Source organism: Monopterus albus, unplaced genomic scaffold (genome assembly GCF_001952655.1).
Source record: "Monopterus albus unplaced genomic scaffold, M_albus_1.0 scaffold34.1, whole genome shotgun sequence".
In the NCBI taxonomy this organism is placed as follows: Eukaryota; Metazoa; Chordata; class Actinopteri; order Synbranchiformes; family Synbranchidae; genus Monopterus; species Monopterus albus.
The window spans coordinates 3,443,638-3,449,008 of NW_018127914.1; the positions used below are offsets into that span (position 1 = coordinate 3,443,638).

Genomic DNA, 5,371 nt, shown 5'->3' on the forward strand with positions numbered 1-5,371 from the left:
CTGCTATAGGCCTAGGCTGCTGGGGGGCCCCATGATGCTCTGAGTTTCTCTCCCCTCCCCTCCTGCTCTCCTCTCCTCTCTCTCCATGCTTCTATATGCCACCATTACACATCACTAACTGTGTGTCTCCTCTCTCCTGTGGTGTGTCCTCTCTCTCTCCCTGTCATTTTCTGCAGGTCCCCCTGGCTCTGGAGCTCTACATCTCTGATGAGCAGTCACCAGCCACATCAACCTGACCAGTGTTTGACTGTTTGCTGTGTCTTGTTGCTTTTCTTCTTTTGTCTCTCCTCTATCCACTCACCCCAACCGGTCGAGGCAGAAGGCCACCCACCAAGAGCCGGGGTCTGTCGGAGGTTTCTTCCGTTAAAGGGAGTTTATCCTCCCCACTGTCGCCAAGTGCTTGCTCAAGGGGGATTTGTTGGGTTTCCCCTATGTAGTAATAATGATAACAGTAAGGTCTCGACCTTACTTTGTAAAGTGTCCTGAGATGACTTTTGTTGTGATTTGGCGCTATACAAATAAAACTGATTTGATTTGATTTTTGAAATCTTTAATGATAAAATATAGGACTGGAAAAAGCGTCTTATTTTGACTGAAAGTCACAAAATGCAAAACAATGCAGGTGCATTTTGACATGTTTTAACTAATCAGCTTGTAAAGAATGCCAATTTACTCCTACTTTTGAATATGAATTGTCATATGCAATAAAAGACAGAACAATATGCAAGCAATGTAAAAGGTTATGCCACAAACTCGACTGGCTTCTCTCTGTATTATTTCACAAGTCTCTTCATACCTTATAACTGTGCTTGAACTATGCATGAACTACTAAATGAACTCCTTTCCACAAATTGAACATAAAAAGTGGCAGGGTCATATACTATACTAATTTCACACTCACACTCTGTCATGCTGCCTGCTGCTTTGGTTCTATTATGCACTGATATTGCAGGACAGCTTTTCACTTTGACGATAAATATTGCCACATTTTAATATCACAAGATTTCATCACACCCCTAGTTCCAACTAGTAAAACTAAATGGTCATTCACATAAATACTATTTCTGAAGCTTTTCTGACATACTAGTACTTTTTTCCCAAAACAGGAATATTCCCCACTTTCAACTAATTATCACTCCACAACTCAATGAGACACGTGAGAATAAACACTGTTCTTTCACAGATTTATTTTTGTGTCAGTAACATTAGCAGTAAATTAAACTACACATAGTTCCTTTTTTTTATTTATGTACATTTAGATAATGGATGAAAAAGGCCACAAAAACAGCTTGTTTTGTACATTTTAAAGACTGAATTCTTGTCATTCAATATTTGCCAATATTTTAAAGAAATTCTGCCTGGACAGTGGCTCTCCAGCATAGACAAAATTCAATGGATGTTATGAAATTCAACAAGTTAAACAATATGCAAATTCTACACTAAAATGTTGTAAAGTGATATGGTTGGAGAAAGGCAAAAGGCCTGCTAGATGACATCTCACATCTGGTGTTTCCAAACAGGCAAAATCCAGCTGAAATGCCCCGGCAAGTTTAAGGAACATCACATATTTTTGCCAGAAGATATTAATCGGTTAACTGACCAATATCTGCGCAGATTCTCAGTCATCCAGGTCATAGTAAACCGCAACCGAAATAACCTTGAAAATCAACTGGACTTTGAATCCAGAATCTAGAATTCCATCTAGAATTCCAAGTCCAGTTGATTTCCAAGGTTATTTCGGTTGCGATTAACTGAACAATCTCTACAAAATATTAGTAATCTAATATTACAAAAGAAAATGCATATGCTACAGGTATTAGACCAGACATATGTGTTGTGTGCCTGCCCTTGGATGTGAATATTCTAAGTCACTTTACAGCACACTTTCCTACAGGACTGTCACATGGAACTACACATGCTTATTATTTGCACTTAACAGAAATAAAAATCCTTGTTCCATAATAATGAGTGGTCATGTTAAACAATTAAATACATCAGAACAGAAGAGTTATGTTAATCCCAGTCAACAACTACCTACAGGCTATTTTGGTGTTTGGGGGTGACCTGCTATTACACACACCCACTTATTTCTCTATGCCACATTGTTTGTACAGATGACCTACTGCTGTTCCATCCTGATCACACGATTCTTACTGACACAATAAAAACTTGAGGTACGAAAGGGTTATCGAAGCAGTTGCACCTACATTTGTGCAGCTTTCCACTGAATATATTCTGGTAAAGCCACAGATTTTATTAGATATAGACTAACTTGGGCATTCTTGGTAACATGTTATCAAACTGCAACTAGGTCAGATTCAGCATTATGCCAGTAAATACAGTAATGTTAGCTGTCTCAGTACAGCGCAGTGCATGACTAAACACCTCACCACAGGAAACACTGTACAAAAGTAAGGGGGGAAAGCAGTATCGTGGTTTCTATGGCAACGCATAAATGATATTCTTCTATGCCTTGAGACATGTTGGCTCCATGGAAACTGCAAGGTCCCTAGCCTGAACTCAGTGTGCATCAATAAAACACAATACACTGACATCTGTTCAATTCAGAATGATTTGGCTATAGGCAGCAGGTTAAACTGCTGCTCCCTCTCTACCCAATCCCCATTAAGCACAATTACTGACTATAAATGATTCATCTCAGATTGTTATGTTACAAAAAAGTCACTTCACTAGATTTGAACGGAGTACTGAAATAATGCAAGGCGATCCAAATGGTCTTTGACTCGAAGAACAATTTTAGATCTAAACAGAGCTCAAGAAACAGCTCATTGTTATAATCTGCCATATCATAATTGCCCATGTGTATTTCAATAAAAGAAGAATGAAAAAAAATGATGGGACCCCGGATCACAGCAGGTATACATGAACGGCAAGTCTACTGAATGCATGTCTGCAGAAACCCTAACCCCATCAATAGGGTGAACAACAGTGGTCTGACAATGTATAGCCTAACAAATACGAGACCACAATCAAAACAATGCTAAAATATAGAAATGTAAAGCCAACTGCCTCATACTCCACTCCGATAGCCCGTGTAATGACAAAATATACGATGTCTACAATGTATACATCACTGCAAAAAATAAACAACACGGTTACACCGTATGATTCCCGAACAGCAGAAGCACTGCACTGTGCAGCCAGACGAGATTAGAAAATTAGGTCGTAGGATGGCTGGTCAACTGCATGTTGCATGGGGATTAACGAGGGCCAATAGCTACACTTAAACCATAACTGCAGCATCGTATGCCACAAAGGGACTTTGTAATGCTAAAGCTAATGACAGGCACTGATCACCTAAAGCTAAACATTAATATTTGGGTATAATCATATGGTAGCTACGAAAGTACCAACTGCAATCAGGGCATCACATATGCAAACCACAACCTGCTGAAACCACAAACATCTTTATCGTTACGCTGGTGCTAACTACCACTAGCTGGCTAACACAGGGCCTCGGTGTTGGCGTTAGGGAGGAATGCGTTCATGTTTTATAATGTATTTTCAACACCTTGCGGTAAATTCAAATTATTAATTCTTCCGCTGATGTACATCAAACGTTTTGAATCACAACCTGACATCACCAATGGACATTTTCACCCAACACTATTGTTTCCCTGTTGTTTGTAGGAAGCACAAGACCACGCAGGGGAAAAAAAAAAAAAAAATTAATAGGAGACAAACAAAATGGCTGGGGGGACAGGCTGGGTGCATTTTAGCGTTACTGTACAGCACAGCTCTAACGAGGCCAACCTGCCGCAAATATTTAAAGACAGTGGCCATGTAGACAAAGTAGAGACCATTCTGAAGACTACAAGTCGGAACAAATCAGTTTAAACTAACAAATGTACCGTGAACTGACGCTGTATCAACTGAAGCTAACGTCACACTGCTAGCTTCAGTGTATCCCAAGCGAACAACCTGCGCTAACGTTTATCTGCTAACATTAGCTACGTTTAGTCTTAGAACGTTAACGACCAAACATTACTGGGTACTTCAGAAACTAACTAATAGACAGTTTCACTAGAAAGCGATACATGTGTGATTACACATAGCACAATTAAACAATTCTTGGATATGACAAACGCTAGCTAACCACTCAGCCAGGCTAACGATCTAAGCAACTAACGTTAGCTAGCAACCAAAACACTGCCTTTCCAAACTAATGACACTGCCCCTCCACAAAATATCTTCTTGGGTGAGCGTATTCTATGTCAGTAGGTATTAGTGACAATTTATGCTCAGTGCAGTGTAACTGCTCAGTGTTCGCATAAACATGCAAGATGTTCCGGCCACTGACCTGGTCTTGTCCCGACTTGTCTCGAGGTTGTATCGCAGAATGAGGTTCACGTTAGCTATGCTATCGCGTAGCTTTCTAGCAAGTGACCCAGCTAACTAAGCAATGTTATTCTCCTGCTTAGACAAACACACAAAGTCTTTGCAGTAGCTTACAGTAACTTAGATGTGAGTATAAAGACAAAGAAGGTATTCGGCTTACTTGCACTCCTTTTCTTTTTTCCCAAAATAAACGAAAAGGGGAAAAGAAAATTCTAATACTGGGCTGATCGGTCACCTAAAGAGCCGTCAACGGCTACTGGGTGATTTCGTGAGATGGGAGCCGTTTGAGACCTCTACCGTAAGAGAAAATACAACGCTGTACTTACAAATAAATAAATAACAAAAATAAAGAAATAAATAAAACACGACAGTTAGGTGCCCTTTTAGTAAACTTTCATACAATAATATTCATTACGTTCTCACTTTAAAAAAGTGACTCATCCAGTCAAATACGCCATAATTAGTAGGTTAATGAAGATGAAATATGCTTTGCAAATGTCTGAGAAATGTTTGGGAAAACAAATAAAAATTACTTAAAAATGTATCTGTAAAAAAGAACATTGTTGAGTTGTTGACCAAGACCAACAGGGTATTTGAGGTCGCCCATACGTATGGTACAAGCAAGACAACTGATGATTTTCCTTTATTTGGATCAGAAAAAAACCCTGAGTGAATCCATAGATCAATAGAAAATCAAATCAGTTTTATTTGTATAGCGCCAAATCACAACAAAAGTCATCTCAGGACACTTTAAAATGTAAGGTCTAGACCTTACTGTTATCAATATTATGGCATAGGGAAAACCCAACAAATCCCCCTTGAGCAAGCACTTGGCGACAGTGGGGAGGAAAAACTCCCTTTAACGGAAGAAACCTCCGACAGACCCCGGCTCTTGGTGGGCGGCCTTCTGCCTCGACCGGTTGGGGTGAGTGGATAGAGGAGAGACAAAAGAAGAAAAGCAACAAGACACAACAATCAAACACTGATCAGGTCGATGTGGCTGGTGACTGCT

General features: G+C 39.8%; 1 protein-coding gene across 4 annotated transcripts in view; it reads right to left on the reverse strand.

The window, feature by feature from the left end:
- prrc2a (proline-rich coiled-coil 2A) overlaps positions 1-4,763 on the reverse strand; it is a 22,432-nt gene extending 17,669 nt beyond the window's left edge. For 2 of the 4 annotated variants that reach the window (XM_020597368.1, XM_020597365.1), the window contains exon 1: positions 4,322-4,512. The gene's annotated coding sequence lies outside the window, so the exon portion shown is untranslated. The other 2 variants (XM_020597366.1, XM_020597367.1) reach the window with 2 other exon arrangements.
- Positions 4,764-5,371: the final 608 nt, after the last annotated feature.